Source organism: Nicotiana tabacum, chromosome 8 (assembly GCF_000715075.1).
Source record: "Nicotiana tabacum cultivar K326 chromosome 8, ASM71507v2, whole genome shotgun sequence".
NCBI classification, from domain to species: Eukaryota; Viridiplantae; Streptophyta; class Magnoliopsida; order Solanales; family Solanaceae; genus Nicotiana; species Nicotiana tabacum.
The window spans coordinates 137,210,683-137,231,487 of record NC_134087.1 but is presented as its reverse complement, the minus strand read 5'-3'; the positions used below and the strand labels follow the sequence as shown (position 1 = coordinate 137,231,487).

Here is a 20,805-nt window from a genome sequence, read left to right as displayed (position 1 = left end):
CAGGTGCGCTCACCTAGCCGATTCTACTGTTCCAGCTCTCCATGGCCCATTCCGCATCTGCGACTTGCTTCCGCATCTGTAGGGGTGCACCTGTGGCCTCCCAACCATAGTTGCGATTATGACAGTAACCTAAAACATCAACTACAAACTCCCAACTCCTAACTTTCCGTCAACCATCTGAAATCACCCCGAGGCCCCCGAGACCTCAATTAAAAGCGCAAACAAGTCATACACCACCATCCAAACTTATACCAATATTAAAATCACCTCAAACAACATCGAATCAACCAAATCACATCGAATTAAAGCCTAAGGTTCCAAAATCTTCCGAATTCTGGTTTTGATCAAAAAGCCTATCAAACCACATCCAAATGACTTAAAATTTTGCACACACATCCCAAATGACATGATGGGCATACTGCAACTCCCGGAATTCCATTCCGACCCCTATATCAAAATCTCACCTATCAATCGAAAAACGCCAAAATTCCAATTTCGCCAATTCAAGCCTAAATCTACTCTGAACCTCCCAAACACGTTCTGATCACACTCCTAAGTCCCAAATCATCTCCCAAAGTATATTAACCTTCAGAATTCACATTCGCGCCCTTTTTCGCATAAGTCAACATCTGATTAACTTTTCCAAGTTAAGCTTACTCAAAAGAGACTAAGTGTCTCAAACCTTACCAAAACCATTCCAGATTCGAACAAACTGACCCAATACCACATAACACTGATAAATAAAGCATAAAGAAGCAGAAATTGGGATAACAGAACGCTAACTCATGAAACGACCGGCCGGGTCGTTACACCCATTTGATTTCATTTTAGATATAGGGCTCCACTCCCTAATCTCTTTTCTCCCAAGAATACACAATCCTGATTTTATTTCTTTCAATAAAGAAGTAGTTTAGATTTTTGTTACAATAACTCACGAAATTTTCCCAGTGAAAACTAGGGCAAAAAATTTCGTTCGTTTGTTTGTTTTGGTGCCTGAGCAGGTTTTTATCTTGAGGTACAAGTTTCGAGGCGACCAAAAGAAGAAGTCTCGATTCAAATAAATGAAAAGAAAAACAATAAAAAAAGTGAACTCTAAGTGTAGAAGCGGAGAAAAGGATACAAATTGCTCAAGAAATGATTGAAATCACAAGCTTTGCATGTCCCGCCTTGATCTGAAAAGCTGAAGAAGAATGAACTAGTGGTTGCAACTAACGAGCATCAAGATTCAGATCAGAGTCTGCAGGAAGAACTAGTCAAGACTCAAGATCAAGCTTTAGAAGGTTTATAGATATGAATATTATAACTCATAGTTGATAGGCTTAGCTAGTTTAGTTTTTTATATTTCATTTTGGTGTAATAAGGAGCTCAGCAAGCAGAAACAACAACAACATCAATGAAAACACAGTTTCTCGGTAGTCCCAACTTCCAAAACTCCCAAAACTACACTGACCTAATTCCTTTATAGCCAAGGATATGTAGGTAACCTCTGAGGCAAGGTTCGGTCAGACTTTTCAAAAAATGTTTCACATGGAGTTTCAAACGGGCAAAAATTGTTCGTAATTGCTCACTTTATCTTTGCCCAAAAACTCTTCATGTTTTCGAGAAAAGAGGGGCAGCTGTGAGCACCTAATTTTTGCCCTATATGAAAATAACTCCTAAACATAAATCAAGAATAATTTTAATGAATTTTAGGAGTATTTCTTTATTTAGTTGCATTTCATGCATGTTTAATGTTTTTAAAATCATAAAAATCATAAACAAATTGTCACGTTTTAATTTCATGCCATATTAGGATTAATTTGCATGTAGGAATTAATTTTATTAAGCAAACAATAACAAAAATGGTAATTATTACATATTTAGATTCTAGCCTTTAAAATTAGCATTTTTCTTTAATTTTAAGTTAATTAATTGTTTTAATATTTAAAATAGATAAAGAATTCTAATTTCTACAAAAATAGATTGATTTAGGATTTTAATTAATTAAAGAAATGAAAAGGAAAAAACAAAGAAAAGAAAAATAGGAAGAATATATTTTGGTCTTGTTTCTTTTAAAATTGGGCCAATTCTTAAAATAACACTTATTAATTTTAAACCTCATCTCAATTGCCCAATCCACCCCAAGCCTGACCCAGTAAACCCTTCCCTCTCCATTAAAACACACATTAAAAGACCTAAAAAAGGGGATCAGATTTTTTCCATCTCTAGACCTAACATTAGAAGACCTTCCTAATTTTCCCTTCAGTAGCGGCGCAAGAGAGGAACTAAGGAAATGAACGCTCCATCTTGACTCCATGACAATGCCACACACATATTCTCTCTCTGTCTCCTTTCTTCTCATTCGACTAGACAAAAATACATCAGATCCCCTCCCATTCTGAAACCAACACCTTCCCCTTAAGATTTTTGAGAAATCCTCTCTCAAAAATTGAAAAGGGACACACACACACACACACACATAAACGACTTCTTCTTCTTCTTAAAAAATAAAATAAATAATTTTTTTAGATTCGAAAATGGCATCCCAAATCAGAAAATTAGAAGCTAAAATGGAAAGAAAACTTGAATTTTCAATGGAGATTTGAAGAAGAATTGATTTCAAAGCTCGATTTCTTTTCGTTCTGGGTATCTAACAGCCCTTTTGGAGCTGTGGATTTGCTTAATTTTTGTCGCTGATTTTGTTGATTCGTCGCTAATTATTTATGCTCCTTTCGCTACTGCCAAGGTATGAACTCGTCTTTTAAGTCATGTACGCACTGATTTAGCATGTTATATTGTTATAAAGTTATAGTAGTTTATTCATGTGTTTGAGAATGTTCTCCAATGATTGATTGTAGATTTGACTTTGCTTTGAATTACTTTTATGTGTTGAACCAATGCACAAATCTGGGTGCAAGTATAAATTTATTTTGAGCACTATTAAGCTCTTGTTGTAGTAGGATTGGTTGCTGGAATTTTGAGCTAAAATGGTGTTGTTCTGGTTTGTTTGGTTTTTTTTATGAACTAGCTAAAATTACTGATTTGGAAGAGACAATGTCACGTTTTATATTCTGGCTATACACTGCATAAAATTGTTAAGATATGGTTTTGCTTCTAATTTCAGAACTACCAGAAAAAGGAAGTTATGAAAAAGGAATGAGAAATAAAGAGGTTTCATCTAAAATGTTGTAGAAAATTTGCAGATTTAAGCCAGTGTACTGGTCTTTCTTCCCCTTTTCCACATCGAGCAAATATTTGTACAAGTTCCAAATTGTGTTCTTACTATCAAAGTGCCTTAAAGCTGCTTTCAGTGGCTGTCGAACATTAAATTTATTGTCATTTGAGTTCTGTTATAGTATGACATTGCAGATGATTCACAATATTTTTTTATTCATAACTACTTATCCTTACAATAATCTTGAAGTAGCTTAGAAAGAAAAAATTATGAACATCCGTAGTTTGCTTTAAGTTGAGTGCAATCTTTTGAAACAAATTGAGGCGTGTCATTCTCAAATGAATCCTATAATCTATGGCCCTCACATCAATACTGAAACTAGTGTGAAAAACAAATACTTGGAACATTCATGACTAGTGTAGAAAACACTTTGAACTATTCGTAGTTTGCTTTAGGCGCGTTTATAATAAAATTATCATAGCTACGGGTACGGCTCCCGTGACGTAGTTATGATACATAATTCCCAAATTTGGGTGTGCATTTCAAGTGACCCGATCGTAATAACTTCGAACATTAATAAAAATAAACATATTGCGAATCGCGGGAGCATTTCATGTAGCGTAATTTACGGTGTGTTCCAAAATGGCAAGTGTACGACAATCGTAACTTGTTCAAAAAATAATTCCATAAATCCTAAAAGCAGTTTAAAATAATTAAAAGAAGTTATAAAGTTAAAAATGCCCAATAGGTTTAAAACATGTAATAAATCTAATAATTAGGCCATTTAATAATAGTTAAAGCGATTGTGGTAGAATCACAGAACTTGGGAATGCCTAACTCCTTCTCCCGGTTTACAGAATTCCTTACTTAGAATTTCTGGTTCGCAGACTTTTAAATAAAGTCGAAAATTTCCTCGATTTGGGATTTAAATAAACCGGTGACTTGGGACACCATAAATTATCCCAAGTGGTGACTCTGAATTTAAATAAAATAATCCCATTACGAATTATATCACTTTAATTGAAAAAACTCCCTCATATTCCCACCTCGGGTGGTAAAAAGAAGGTATGACAGCGATAAGGATACTAGAAATATATGTAAGCTTAGAAAATGTGAGTTGAAATGGAGTTCCACCAATTCCGATTAATAGTTAACCCTTTGAAGGTGTATTTGGAGTTATTTATCAGAATATGTACTATACCAAAGTGTATGGCCTGATCTGAAACCTATCTTTGCTAGATAAGAAGCCAAATGGTGATCGATTGGTTCCAATATAATCCTTTGTTTTGTCCATTCTAGATCTTTTCACTACTTCAGGTATGTCTCTATGCTCATTCGAGGACGAACAAATGTTTAAGTGTTCCGGATGTGACGACCCAGCCAGTCGTCTTAAGAATTTATGCTCTGATCCCCTATTAACTATTTTTCCCATGTTTGTTTCTACTATTGTGAGTTGCTGGGAGGAATTATTTGAGGTTTCGGAGTGTTTTGCGACACTTAGTCCCTAGAGGAGAGATTAAGCTTAAGAAATTTGGACCATAGTCAGAGTAGTGTGAAGATGACCTCAAAATAGAATTTTGTCAGTTTCGTTAGCTCCGTTGGGTGATTTCAGACTTAGGGGCGTGTTCGGATTTTGTTTTGGAGGTCCGTAGCTTTTTTAGGCTTGAAATGCCGAAAGTTGAATTTTTGAAGATTCCGGTTTGATGGTGAGATGTTGATATCGGGGTCAAAATGGAATTCCGAAAGTTGGAGTATCTCCATAGTGTTGAATGCGATACGCTTGCAAAATTTCAAGTAATTCGGAAGAGGTTTGATAGACTTTTTGATCGAAAGCGTAATTTGAGAGTTTTGAGAGTTCTTAGGCTTGAATCCGATGTTAAATTGGTGTTTTGATGTTGTTTTGAGTGTTTCGAAGGTTGGAAAAAGTTTGAATGATGTTTTAAGATTTGTTGGCAGGTTTGGTTGATGTCCCGGAGGCCTCGGGTGTGTTTCTGAAGCTCAACGGACTATTTTTGGACTTGGAGAAGGATTAGATTTTTGGTGGTATTTGTTGCAGACTTTTCTTCATTGCGATCGCATGAGGAAGCTTGCGATCGTGAAGGCTTAGATGAGGCAGAGGGGATTTTTATTCTACGTGATCACGGGAAAGGTAGTGCGAATGCATAGTAAGGCAGAAGTTGAATCGCTAACGCGTGGGCTGCACCACGTTCGGGAAGAGGAAGAAGTGAGGCAGCTGAGGAGTGGAAGATTGCTCTTCGCGATTGCGTAACGTCAACCGCGATCGCGTAGAGCAGAGCAGTGCAACATCGCGATCGCGTAGTGTTTATCGCATTTGTGTAGGGTTAATTTGGGTGTCAGTAAAGTTGCTCTTCGCGATCACGTGGGAGTTTCCGCGATCGCGATTAAGGACGCGTCTGGACAGAACATAAAGTTCAAAATCGAGGGATTTGAGTTCATATCACAAAATTGAATTGGGAGCTCTGTAAGACGAGTTTTGGAGAGAATTTTGGAGGGAGTTTGCGGGTAATAATTCTTATCTCTTTTTTGCTTATAACCCATTAATCTAAACATGAATTCATCATCTAATTTCGGATTTGGGGTGAGAAATTGGGGAAAAAAATTGAAAAATTTCTTAGACCTATTTTCGAGTTTTGATTGGGGATTTGACATCAGATTTGGATAATTTTGGTATGGTTAGACTCGTGAGTGAATGAGGATTCATAATCCGTAATTTTTACCCGATTTCGAGATGTGGGCCCGGGGGACTTTTTGGGCGATTTTCTTAATTTTGAGTGATAGCTTCGAATTAATTAGTGGAATTAGTTACTAAAAGTTATATTTACATTATGCAATTGATATGAATAGATTTGAGCCATTTGGAGTCGAGTACTCGTGGCAAGAGCGTGGATTTGGGTATATTTTTAAGCCGGTTCGAGGTAAGTGGCTTGCCTCACCTTGTGTGGGGGAACTCCCCTTAGGATTTGATATTGTTGATATTTGAGATGCCTTGTATGTGAGGTGACGAGTGTGTACTTGTGCTAATTGTTGAAAATATTGTTTTCATTAAGTAACTATAACTGTGTTTCCTTTCCTGTTTATACTACTTGTAATTTAAGCCTACTATTAGCTTAGGGAAGCATGTCTAATTGACTTAATTACTTTACTTACTCAAATTTCTTTATTTGAATTATGTGCAACATGCTAGGTTAGAAATACCTGTTTACCTTGGTATGATATTTGGATTGAACTGAATATTCTCCGTGCTGCTGCTGTCTGTTTACTTTGGGACTACGAGAAGGTATCCCGAGATATCCCCCCGCATGTTTACTTTGGGACTATGAGAAGGTATCCCGTGAGATCCCCCCCTGCATGTTTACTTAGGGACTATGGATTTGTATTCCGGTAGATCCCCCTGCACATTATATTTGAACTACGGGACTGCACCCGGTAGATTCCCCCAGTACTGTGTATTTACATTTGGGACAACGGATCGGGATTTCAGTGGATCCGTGCGCACTATGAGCTAGACTATGGGAGGAAACCTGGGAGATCCACTGGATATTTACATTTGGGGACTACTGGAAGGTATCCTGGGAGATCCCCGGTTGTTATCTATGTGTTGAGCTGTATTTCTTCTGTGATTATTTTATCTCTACTATAGTTGTTGTTATTCTTATTATCTTGTGTTACTTCATACTATTAGCATTTAATTATATTACCGTATTCTATACTGTTTTACCTCGTTTTTCAGCTATAATTAGTAGGGCCCTGACCTTCCTCGTCACTACTCGACCGAGGTTAGGCTTGTCACTTACTAAGTACCGCTGTGGTGTATCCATGCCCTTTCTGCGCATGTTTTTCATGTGCAGATCTAGGTACTTCGACTCAGCCCTACTACCCTTGAGGTGAGGCGATTCTCCAGAGACTTCGAGGTATATCTGCCGCGTCCGTAGACCGAGGAGTCCATTTCCATTCTCTCTTACAGTATTAGCCCTTATGTATTTACTTTTGTTTAGACATTCTAGAGTTAGACACTTGAAGTTATCCAACAGCTTGTGATTTCATGAGATTTTGGGTTTTGGGGAGTTGTTCAATTTTTGAGATCTTGTATTAGTATATGCCGAGCGACATCTTAAACGATTCTATATTTCCTTATAATCAATTTTTATTAGTTTTTCCGCATTTTGTTTCTTTTTCCAAAATTGTTAGGCTTGCCTAGTCGTAGAGACTAGGTGCCGTCAGGACAGTTCACGGAGGGCAAACTTGGGTCGTGACAAGTTGGTATCAGAGCTCTAGCTTCATAGTAGTCATGAATCACAAGTCAATTTATTAGAGTCTCGCGGATCGGTACGGAGACGTCTGTACTTATCTATGAGAGGCTATGTAACTGTTAGGAAAATTCCACTTCATTTGATTTCCTTGTCGTGCGAGATTTTGATATCACAATTATAAACTTCTGTCTTCTATTCTCTCACAGATGGTGAGGACACGTGCTATTAGAGATGATCAGGCACCCGCGCCCCCTACTAGAGCCGTCAGAGGTCGGGGCTGATGTAGAGGCCAAGGACACGTGCGTGGTGCAGCCAGAGCACCCGCGCGAGCTGCCACCGAGGTGCCACCTACAGTTCCATCTGGAGTCCATGCACCTGATACGCCTACTGCTACTACTACTCCAGCACTCCAGGAGACTTTTGCACAGTTCATGAGCATGTACACCATTCTGGCTCAGGCAGGGTTGCTTCCCCTTGCAGCAGCTACATCTCAGGCCGGGGAAGGAGCCCAGACTCTCGCTGCCTGCACTCCTGAGCAGTGAGTGCATGTTGATCAGGTATCAGAGATTATTCCTATACAGCCTGCAGTCGCAGATCAGCCCGAGGACAGGGCAACGACTTCCAAGGATGAGCAGTTGAGGCTTGAGAGGTTTAAGAAGTACAAGCCTCTGTTATTCAGTGGTCTAGCATCAGATGATGCTCTAGAATTTCTAGATGAGTGCTACCGTATCCTCTATACCATGGGTATATCCGGATCGAACGGGGTTTCCTTCACTACCTTCCAGCTTCGAGGAGCCGCTTATGAGTGGTAGCGTACCTATGAGTTAGACAATCCGGGTGAGGTAGCTTCCCTAACTTGGACTCAATTTTCAGATATGTTCCTGAGAGAGTATGTTCCTTAGAGCCTCATGGACGCATGGCGCATAGAGTTTTAGTGTTTGCGCCAGGGTTCTACGACTGTCTCAGAGTATGCTGTCCATTTCACTAGCTTGGCTGGACATGCACCAGCTTTGGTTTCTACTATTCATGAGAGGGTTTGCCAGTTTATTGAGGGGCTCATTCCTAGCATCAGGTCTAGCATGGCTCGTGAGTTGGAGATGCATATTTCTTATCAGCAAGTGGTGAGAATTGCTAGGAGAGTGGAGGGTATGCATACTAGGGATAGAGAGGAGAGGGATGCCAAGAGGTCTCGAGAGTCGGGCCATTATTCTGGTGCTCCAGCTACAGTTCATCATGGTAGGGGTTATACGAGTCGCGTTGTTCATTCAGCTCTTTCAGTAGCTAGTGGTAATCCAGCTCCTCCTAGGCCTCAGGAGCCTTATTATGTACCTCCAGTATCTAGTGCGCCTCCTGCACGGGGTGCTTTCAGTGGTCAGTCCAGCAGATCTGGCCCGACCTAGTCACAGCCACAATATCCTCCCAGAGCTTGTTTTGAATGTGGTGACACCTGCCATATGGTGAGGGATTGCCCCAAACTTAGGAGGGGTGCATCTCTACAGACTTCTAAGACACAACGTGCCCCGCAGAGTTCTCAGGCTATGGTTACAGCTCCAGTTTCTACCCCACCTACTCAGCCAACTAGAGGTAGAGGTCGAGGAGGTAGAGGTTACCCTAGAGGGGGAGGCCAGGCCAAATATTATGCCCTTTTTGCCCGTACCGAGGCTGTCGCCTCCGATTCTGTCATCATAGGTATTGTCCTGGTTTGTCATAGAGATGCATCACTTTTATTCGATCTAGGATCCACATATTCTTATGTGTCTTCTTATATTGCCCCGCATTGTGGTATATCTCGGGATTCTTTGAGTTCCCCTGTTTATGTTTCTACTCCTGTGGGAGATTCTCTTATTGTGGACCACATTTATCGGTCGTGTGTGGTTGCTCTTAGTGGTTTTGAGAACAGAGACGATTTATTATTGCTCAGCATGGTAGATTTTGATGTTATCTTGGGCATGGACTAGTTGTCGCCCCATTATGCTATTCTTGATTGTCATGCCAAAACCGTGACACTGGCTATACCAGGTGTACCACGAGTAGAGTGGAGGGGTACCTTAGATCATAATTCTAGTAGAGTTATTTCATTCTTTAAGGCTCAACGTATGGTTTAGAAGGGGTGTGACGCGTATCTAGCTTATGTGAGAGATGTTAGTATTGATACCCCTACAGTTGATTCAGTCGCAGTAGTACGGGATTTTTTTGAAGTGTTTCCAGCTGATCTTTTGGGCATGCCGCCCGATAGAGATATTGATTTTGGCATTGATCTGTTGCCGGGCACTTAGCCCATTTCTATTCCTCCGTATCGTATGACCCCTCCTAAGTTGAAGGAGTTGAAGGATCAGTTACAAGAATTGCTTGATAAGGGTTTTATTCGGCCCAGTGTATCACCTTGGGGTGCCTGTCATCTTTGTGAAGAAAAAGGATGGTTCTATGCATATGTGTATTGATTATTGCCAGCCGAACAAAGTTATAGTGAAGAACCGTTATCTTTTTCCCCGAATTGATGATTTGTTTGACTATCTACAGGGTGCACGAGTGTTTTCTAATATTGACTTACGTTTAGGTTACCATTAGTTGAAGATTCGGGAGCCAGATATCCCGAAGACTGCTTTCAGGACTCGGTATGGTCATTACGAGTTCCTTGTTATGTCATTTGGGCTGACTAATGCCCTAGCAACCTTCATGCATTTGATGCATAGTGTGTTCCGGCCATATCTTGACTCGTTCGTCATTGTCTTCATTGATGATATTCTGGTATACTCCTGGAGTTGGGAAGATCATGAGCAACACCTAAGGACAATGCTTCAGACTTTGAGGGAAAAGAAGTTATATGCAAAGTTCTCGAAATGTGAGTTTTGGTTGGATTCTATGGCATTCTTGTGTCACGTGGTGTCCAGTGAGGGGATAAAGGTGGACCCGAAGAAAGTGGAAGCAATGAAGAGTTGGCCCAGACCATTCTCAGCTATAGAGGTCCGCAATTTTCTTGGCTTGGCGGGTCATTACCGTCGATTTGTTAAGGGGTTTTCATCTATTGCAGCACCTATGACCAGACTAACCTAGAAGGGTGCTCCGTTCTAGTGGAAGAAAGAGTGTGAGGCGAGATTTCAGAAGCTTAAGATAGCTTTGACTACAACCCCAATTTTGATATTACCTACAGGTTCGGGGTCTTATACCGTCTATTGTGATGCTTGGAGGATTGGCCTTGGAGCGGTATTGATGTAGGACGGTAGGGTGATTGCCTACGTGTTCAGACAATTTTAAGGTACATGAGAAGAATTATCCTGTCCATGATCTCAAGTTAGCTGCTATTGTTCACGCCTTGAAGATCTGGCGTCATTATTTGTACGAGCTGCCTTGTGAGATTTATACTAATCACCGGAGTTTCCAGCATCTGTTCAAGTAGAAGGACCTTAATTTGGATTAGAGGAGGTGGTTAGAGTTGTTGAAAGAGTACGATATCACTATTTTGTATCACCCGGTCAAGGCCAATGTGGTGGCCGATGCTTTGAGTCTCCGGGCGAAGAGTTTGGGGAGTTTGGCTTATTTACCAGCAGCAGAGAGACCCATGGCGATGGGTGTTCAAGCCTTAGCCAGCCAGTTTGTGAGATTGATCTTTCGGAGCCCAGTCGGGTTTTAGCTTGCGTGATTTCTCGGTCTTCCTTATTTGATCGTATCAAAAAGCGTCAGCTTGATGACCCTCATTTGCTTTTCCTCAAGGACAAGGTCATGCATGACGATGCCGGAGATGTGACTATTGGTGATGACAGGGTATTGAGGATGCAAGGTCAGATTTGTGTACCCAATGTTGATGGGCTTCGGGAGTTGATTCTAGAGGAGGCCCATAGTTCGCGGTATTCCATTCATCCGGGTGCCGCGAAGATGTACCAGGATTTGAGGTAGCACTATTAGTTGAGGCAGATGAAGAAAGATATAGCTAGGTTTGTAGCTCGGTGCCTCAATTGTTAGCAGGTGAAGTACGAGCACCAGGACCGGGTGGGTTGCTTCAGCAGATAGAGATTCCGGAGTGGAAGTGGGAGTGGATCACCATGGACTTCGTGTTAGGCTCTCACGGACTTTGAGAAAGTTCAATGCCATTTAGGTGATTATGGATCGGCTGACCACGTCCACGCACTTCATTTCTGTGTGTAATACCTATTCTCCGGAGTAATTGGCGGAGATTTATATCCAGGAGATTGTTCATCTACATGGTATTCCAGTTTCCATCATTTTAGATAGAGGTACTCAGTTCACATCACGGTTCTAGAGGGTAGTACAACATGAGTTAGGTACTCGGGTGGAATTGAGCACAACATTTTACCCCCAGATGAACGGATAGTCCGAGTGCACTATTCAGATTCTTGAGGATATGCTCCGTGCGTGTGTGATGGAGTTCGGAGGTTCTTGGGATCAGTTCTTGCCACTGGCGGAGTTTGCCTACAATAACAGCTATCAATCCAGCATTAAGATTGAACCGTATGAGGCCTTGTATGGTAGGCAGTGTAGATCCCCGATGGGTTGATTTGAGCCGGGTAAGGCTATATTATTGGGCACAGACTTGGTTCAGGACGCTTTGGAGAAGGTTAAGGTAATCCAGGATAGACTCCGTACAACCCAGTCCATACAGAAGAGTTACGCAAACCAGAAGGTTCGTGATGTTTCCTATATGGTTGGAGAGCGGGTTCTGCTTCGGGTTTTGCCTATGAAGGGTGTTATGAGATTTGGGAAGAAAGGGAAATTGAGTCCGAGGTTTATTGGTCCTTTTGAGATATTAAGACGTGTTGGGAAGGTTGCTAATGAGCTTGCCTTACCTCCCAGCCTGGCAGGAATTCATCCGGTATTTCATGTTTCGATGCTCCGGAGGTATCACAGTGATTTGTCGCACGTGTTTGATTTTAGTTCAGTCCATTGGGACAAGGATCTATCTTATTTTCAGGAGCCAGTGGCGATATTGGATATGCAGGTTTGAAAGTTGAGGTCAAAGAACATTGCATTAGTGAAGGTTCAGTGGCGGGGTCAGCCGGTCGAGAAGGTGACCTGGGAGACCGAGCAGGATATGTGCAGCTGTTGCCCTCATCTTTTCACTACTTCAGGTATGTCTCTATGCTCGCTCGAGGATGAAAGAATGTTTAAGTATAGGAGGATATAACGACCCGGCCGATCATTTTAAGAATTAATGCCCCGATCCCCTATTAACTATTTTCCCAGTGTTTGTTTCTTCTATTGTGATTTGTTGGGATGATTTGTTTTGCGTTTCGGAGTGTTTTGGGACACTTAGTCCCTAAAGGAGAGCTTAAGCTTTAGAAATTTGGACCGTAGTCGAAGCAGTATGAAGACGACCTCGGAATGGAATTCCGTCAGTTTCGTTAGCTCCGTTGGGTGATTTCAAACTTAGGGGTGTTTGGATTTTGTTTTAGAGGTCCGTAGCTTATTTAGGCTTGATATGCTGAAAGATGAATTTTTTAAGTTTCCGGTTTGATGGTGACATTTTGATATCGGGGTCGGAATGGAATTCCGAAAAATGGAGTAGCTCCCTAGTGTTGAATGTGATGTGTTTGCAAAATTTCAAGTCATTCGAACGAGGTTTGATAGACTTTTTGATCCAAAGCGTAATTTGAGAGTTTTTGGAGTTCTTAGGCTTGAATCCGATGTTAAATTGGTATTTAGATGTTGTTTTGAACATTCCGAAGGTTGGAACAAGTTTGAATGTTGTTTTAGGATTGGTTGGCATGTTTGGTTGAAGTGACGGGGGCCTCGGGTGTGTTTTGGATGCTCAACGACCCATTTTTGGACTTGGACAAGGATCAGATTTTGCTGGTATTTGTTGCAAACTTTTCTACATCGCGATCGCGTGAGGAGGCTCGCGATCGCGAAGGATTAGATGAGGCAGATGGGATTTTTGTTCTACGCGATCGCGGGAAAGGGAGTGCGAACACGTAGTATTGACAGAAGTTGAATTGCGAACGCGTAGGCTACGCCGCGTTCGCAAAGAGGAAGAAGTGAGGCAGTTGAGGAGTGGAAGATTGCTCTTCGCGATCGCGTGAGGTCAACCGCGATCGCATTGAGATGAGCAGTGCAACATCGCGACCATGTAGTGTTTATTGTGTTTGCGTATGATTAATTTGGGGGTTAGTGAAGTTGCTCTTCGCCATCGCGTGGGAGTTTCCGCGATTGCGATTAAGGACGCGTCTGGGCAGAACATAAAGTTCAAAATCGAGGGATTTGAGTTCATATCACAAAATTGAATTGGGATCTCGGTAGGAGACGAATTTTGGAGAGATTTTCGGAGGGAGTTTGCGGGTAATGATTCTTAACTCCTTTTTGCTTATAACCCATTAATCTAAATATGAATTGATCATCTAATTTCGGATTTGGGGTGAGAAATTAAGGGAAAAAATTGGAAAAGTTCTTAGACCTAATTTTCGAGTTTTGATTGGGGATTTGACATCAGATTTGGATAATAATGGTATGATTAAACTCATGAGTGAATGAGGATTCATAATCCGAAACTTTTACCCAATTCCGAGATGTGGGACCGCGGGACTTTTTGGGTAATTTTCTTAATTTTGCGTGTTAGCTTCAAATTAATTAGTGGAATTAGTTACTTAAAGTTATATTTACATTGTACATGAGGTGACGAGTGCATACTTGTGCTAGTTGTTGAAAATCCTATTTTCATTAAGTAACTATACCTGTGTTTCCTTTCCTATTTATACTACTTGCAATTTAAGCGCACTATTAGCTTAGGGAGGCATGTCTAATTGAATTAATTGCTTTACTTGCTCAAATTACTTTATTTGAATTTTGTGCAGGATGCTAGGTTAGAAATACCTGTTTGCCCTTGTATGAAATTCGGATTGAATTGAATATTCTCCGTGTTGCTGCTGTGTGTTTACTTTGGGACTACGAGATAGTATCCCGGGAGATCTCCCTGCATGTTTACTTTGGGACTACGGATTTGTATTCTGGTAGATTTCCCTGCACATTATATTGGAACTACGGGATTACACCTAGTAGATTCCCCCAGTACTGGGTATTTACATTTGGGACTACGGATTGGGATTTCGGTAGATCCCCGCGCACTATGAGCTGGATTACGGGACGACATCGGGGAGATCCACTAGATATTTACATTTGGGGACTACAGGACAGTATCCTGGGAGATCCTCGGTTGTTATCTCTGTGTTAAGCTGTATTCCTTATGTGATTATTTTGTCTCTGTTATAGTTGTTGTTATTCTTATTATCCTGTGTTACTTCATATTGTTAGCATTAATTATATTGTCGTATTATATACTATTTTACCTCATTTTTCAACTATAATTAGTAGGGCCCTGACCTTCCTCGTCACTCCTCGACCAAGGTTAGGCTTGGCACTTACTGAGTACAGCTGTGGTGTACTCATGCCCTTTCTGCACATGTTTTTTTATGTGTAGATCAAGGTACTTCGACTCAGCCCTACTGCCCTTGAGGCGAGGCGATTCTCTAGAGACTTCAAGGTATATCTGCCGCGTCCGCAGACCAAAAAGTCCCTTTCCATTCTCTCTTACAGTATTGTCTCTTCTGTATTTACTTTTGTTTAGACATTTTGGAGTTAGACACTTGAAGTTATTCAACAACTTGTGATTTCATGAGATTCCGGGTTTTGGGGAGTTGTTCAATTTTTGAGATCTTGTATTAGTATATGTCGAGCAACATCTTAAACGCTTCTATATTTGCTTATCTTCAGTTTTTATTCTTTTTTATGCATTTTGTTTCTTTTTTCGAAATTGTTAGGATTACCTTGTCGTAGAGACTAGGTTCCATCACGACAGTTCACGGAGGGCGAACTTGGGTCATGACAGATGTGATATCTCGGATGACAAACTTAAAGAAATAGGAATTGGATATGTCTACCTACTTGGGACAGGTGCATGCAGTTATGGAGGAATTTGAGAAGTTGATGCCAGTCACTGATAGTGTTGAAAACAATAAGAGCAACGACAAAAGGTGTTTCTAGTTCTTACACTTGCTGGACTGCCTAACGAGCTTAACTTAGTGCGAGACAATATTTTGGCTAGTACTTCGATCCCTATAGTTGATGAACTATTATCTTGATTGATTTGTCTTGTTGTGCCACCTAGTCACATAGTGGTCTCACCACCAACTGTTGATTCCTCTATTCTGGCATCTCAGACAATGGAAAATCGGACATCTCAGGCTATAGAGAATCGACAAGGAGGAGATCATTTTGGTAGATCTCGACCCAAGTGTTCTTATTGTAATAAACATGGATACACTCGTGAAGTGTGCTATCCTTTACATGGTCCACTACCTAGAAACGCTCATATTGCTCAAACTAAGACTACAATATAATCAGGGATTTTCTTTATCTATAGGGGAATATAATGAGTTCCTTCGATATCGAGGAAGTAAGCAGACATCTCCACAAGTAGCCTCAGTTGCCCAGAGTGATACTCTTTTTGCTAGTAATTCTTGTGATAGTGTTTCTCAGTCTAGTACTCTTGGATCGTGGGTTATGCACTCAAGATCTTCTGATCATATCTTTGGTAATAAATCACTTTTGTCAAATTTTGTGTATTCACCGTCTTCCTACTATTACTTTAGCCAATGGGTTTCAAACTAAAGCAAAAGGAATTGGACAAGCTAATCCCTCATCTTCTGTCACTCTAGATTCCATGCTTTATATCTTTGGCTGTCCTTTTAGTCTTGCATCTATTAGTCGTTTGACTCGTTCCCTTCATTGTGGTATATATTTTTTGATGATTCTTTTATTATGCAGGATCGCAGTACGGGGCAGGCGATTGGCACAAGCCTGAATCACAGGGCATTTACTACCTTAACTCACTGTATCCCTTCATAACTTATCCAGTAACATATCCTCCAAACCTAATTTACGAACGCTCAGGACATCTGAGTTTATCCAAGCTTTAGAATATGGTGCCTAATTATCTAGTTTGTCTACATTAGATTGTGAGTCGTGTCAACTTGGTAAACATACCCGAGCCACCTTTTCACGTAGTACTGAGAATCTCTTAGAGTTTATTTTCTCTTTAGTTCATTCTGATATATGGGGTCCTAGTAAAGTTAGTTCAACCTTAAGATTTCGTTATTTTGTTAGTTTCATTGATGATTACTCAATATGTACTTGGATTTTCCTAATGAATAGTCATTATGAGTTGTTATCTATCTTCCAGAACTTTTGTGTTAAAATTAAAAATCAATTTTCTATTTCTATTCGCACTTTTCATAGTGATAATGCTTTAGAATACTTATCCTCTCAGTTTCAATAGTTTATGACCTCTCACGGACTTATCCATAAATATACCCCTCAGCAGAATGGGGTAGCAGAGAAAAACAATAGGCATCTCTTTGAAACTACTCGCACACTTCTCATTCAATCCTATGTTCTACTACCTTTTTTAGGCGATGCAGTTTTTACAGCTTGTTACTTGATTAATTAAATGCCTTCATCTGCTATCCAAATACAAATTCCACATTTAGTGTTTTTCCCTAAGTCACCCTTACACTCTCTTTCTCCTCGTGTTTTTGGGAGTATATGTTTTGTTCACAACATAGATCCTAGAAAAGATAGGTTAGCTCCCCGTGCTATTAAGTGTGTCTTCTTTGGTTAATCTACGTTCAAAAGGGGTATCGCTGCTACTCACCTGATCTTCGTAGGTAACTTATGTCATCCGATGTCACATTTTTTAAGTCTCAACCTTATTTTACTTCTTTTGATCTTCTTAATAAATCTGAGGTCATACTTGTACCTAATTGTGAAGAATCCACTTCCACAGCACCACCACAACTACTATTTCCTATATAGATTTTTAAGGAGTCTACATTTGCTCCTCCTATATCCCCCAGCCATAAGGCCACCACTCTTGACTTATCATCATCGTCCACATCCATCATCAGGCCCCTATGATTTATGTCTTGTGTCATATTCTGCATATATTGCGGACTCGTCTCCTCCTAGTCCACCAATTGCACTCCAAAAAGGTGTACGATCTGTACTTAATCCTAATTCCCATTATGTTAATTTTAGTTATCATTACCTATTATCACCTCATTATGCTTTTGTATCATCTTTATCCAGTGTTTCCATCCCTAAGTCTACAGGTGAAGCACTATCTCATCCAGGATGGTGGTAGGCTGTGTTTGACAAGATGTCTGCTTTATATGTGAGTGATACTTGGGAGCTTATTCCTCTTCCTTCTAGTAAGCCTACTGTTGGTTGTCATTGGGTTTATACAATCACATCCAGCATGGATGGCTAGGTTAATCGGCTTAAGTCTCGTCTTATTGCAACAGAATACACTCAGATATGTGGGCTTGATTATAGAGACACTTTCTCTCTCCCGTGGCTAATGTAGCATCTGTTCGGCTCTTTTTGTCCATGGCTGCTACTCGTCATTGGCCTCATTATAAGTTAGACATTAAGAATGCTTTTCTCTACGGTGATCTTGAGGAAGAAGTTTATATAGAGAAACCACCAGATTTTGTTGCTCAAGGTGGAGTTTAGTGGTCTTGTCTGCAGATTGCGTAAGTCATTAGCCAGCTCCAAGGAAAGGATTACTATTTGAGGATCAAGGCCACAAATAGATTGTTGGGTACATAGATGCTGATTGGGCCGGATCACCTTCTGATAGACATTCTATGTCTAGATATTGTGTTTTAGTAGGAGGTAGTTTAGTCTCTTGGAATAGCAAGAAACAAAATATAGTTACTCGATCTAGCATAGAAGCAGAGTATGAGGACATGACTACGGTATTCGGGTCAAGTAGTTGCTCAAGAAGTCAAAGTTCGGAGAAATCAGCAAGATGGAACTCGTGTATGATAATCAAGTTGCTCTATATATTACGTCAAATACGATGTCCCATGAGAGGACTAAACGCATTGAGATCGACTGTCACTTTGTCAAAGAAAAGATACTCTTAGGAGATATTGTTACAAAGTTTGTAAAGTCAAATGATCAACTTGCAGATATTTTCACTAAGTCTCTTACTCATTTTCGTATTAGTTAAATCTATAACAAGCTCGGTACATATGATTTATATGCACTAGCTTGAGGGGAGTGTTAAATAGTTAGTAATGTATAGTGTCCCACATTGGGAAGTAAATACCTATTATTATGTCATTACTGTATATAAATAGGTCATTGTACAACACATAGACATAATTAATGAAACTTTTTCATGTTATACTTCTCATATGGGACTTGTGTGCAAAGTTTGGTTGTTATCGGATTTGCTAGGCTTAAATCTGATGCTTGGTTTGAAGTTTTAAAGTTCTTGACCTTAAGAGAAGTTCAACTATTTTTTTTGTCTTTGACTCGTTGATGTTATGTTATTGTATGTGTTTGGAGGCTTTGAATAGGTCCGAGTAGTGTTTATAGACTTGTTGGTGTGATTGGACAGGGTCCCAGGTGGCTCGGATGATTTTTGGACCACCCGGAGCATTGTTGGAATTGTAAAATTTTGCTAGTGTCAGGTCTTTCTTCACGATCGCGGAGCATATTTGGTGCTAGGCAGGTTTATTCTTCGCATTCGTGACTGGGATGTCTGTTCACGGTGTGTTGTGGCAGATTGGCCTTCGCGTTCATGCCTTGGTGGTCATGTTCGTGTATCTTTAAGGAAGGTTGGGTATTGGCTGGGCTTGGCTTTTGTGATCGTAGGTGGAGGCTCGTGTTTGCGTAGGTCTAGGGTAACCGTGCATCACGTTCCAAGGGGGAAGCTGCATTTGTGAAGGGTTATTTTGAATTGTTGCATGTTGTGCTTTGTGAACGCGAGGCACATGCTGCGTTCGCGAAGAGAACTCCTAGGCAAAACTTATAAATGACTTATTTTAAGATTTTAGCCCATTTTTTCATATTTTGAACCCTAAACTTAGAGATGGGCAATGTTTGAAGAGGATGTTCAGACAATGCAAGAGGGTAAGTGATTTATACTTGATTTTAATATAATATCTTGTTGTCCCATGTATTATTACACCTAGATTATGGCACATGAATGAGAAATTTGGGGGGGTTTTTTACTATGATTTTAGAAAATAAAAATTGGAGATTTGGGAGTCGATTTGGACTTTGCTTTGGGATCTAATCATATCTTTGTACTCGTGGGATTATGGGTAGTCAGGATTGTAATGACTCAATTGGTCGTTTTTTGTAGTTGAGCCCCGTTTTCCCGTTTGAAGCTTCCCATATATGCATTGGTGGTTTTATGACTTGCAAAGATGGTCGGTTTCGTTTCGGGGTTGTTTTTGGAATGATTTGGGTCGATTGTTTATTAGATTAGAAGTTTAAGCTAGAAATGTTAATGAAGGTTTGAATTTTGTAAAAACAACCCCGGAATGGCAATTTGATGGTTCCAATAGGTTCGTATAATGATTTTGGACTTAGGCATATGCCCAAAGTTGGATTCAGAGGGTCCTAGTTGATTTGGCTTGTTTTGCCGAAAGTTGGCTATTTGAAGGTTTAAAAATTTCCTAAGTTTGACTGTAGGTTTACTTCTTGTATATCAGACACAAAGTTTGGTTTTGAGACTTAAAATGGGTCCGTTTTGTTGGAACTTGTATTGCAAAGTTTGGTGTCATTTCGAGTTGGTTTGATAGGAATCGAACGCTTGGTTGTGATACTAATGATTCCCGAGTTTCATTGTAAATTTTCATGTGTTTTGGTATCTAATTCGTGATTTCGGATATTATTTTGGTATTTTGAGAGCGAGAATGAGTTCGTATGATATTTTTAGACTTGTGTGGATGTTTGTTGTGGATTTTGCTGGTGCTGGAAAGATGTTGCAGGTCTTGAAAATGCGAGATCTTGTTCACATTTGCAAGGTGGGAAGCACATTTGCAAGATATGAAGCGTATTTGTAGGGTGGGAAGCGCATTTGCAAGGTGGGCTTGGGGCTGCAGTATTCGCATTTGCCAACTTTGCATCGCATTTGCGATTGGGGCTCCTGGACACGATCGCTTTTGCGAAGGGGCTTGACGTCGCATTTGTGACATTTTCTGGGATCAACAAACACTGTATTTGCAATGGATTTTCCGCATTTGCATCTTCCGCCGCTGAACAAAAGGTTGGGATTTCGGGACTTAGTCTCATTTATCACATATTTAAGTCCCGGACTCGGTAAGAGGCCATTTTAGGAGGAGATTTTCATACACAACTATGAGGTTAATGCTTTTGATCCATTTTTTATTATATAACATGATTGTTTATGTGATTTAACATCTATATCATGAGAATTGCAGGGAATTTTTGTCTATTTTTGAAAAATAAAAATTTGAGATTTGAGAGTCGAATTGGACTCAGATTTGAAAATAAAATACATATATGAACTTGTAGGTTTATGGGTAGTCGCGATCTACCTTTTAACTCGGGGTT

General features: G+C 40.3%; 1 long non-coding RNA gene across 1 annotated transcript; it reads left to right on the top strand.

Annotated features, from left to right (window-relative positions):
• Nucleotides 1-2,014: 2,014 nt before the first annotated feature.
• LOC142162815 (uncharacterized) lies at nucleotides 2,015-16,597 on the top strand. Its single transcript, XR_012694234.1, has 2 exons — nucleotides 2,015-2,725; nucleotides 16,198-16,597. It is a non-coding gene; the product is annotated as an uncharacterized LOC142162815 (long non-coding RNA).
• Nucleotides 16,598-20,805: the final 4,208 nt, after the last annotated feature.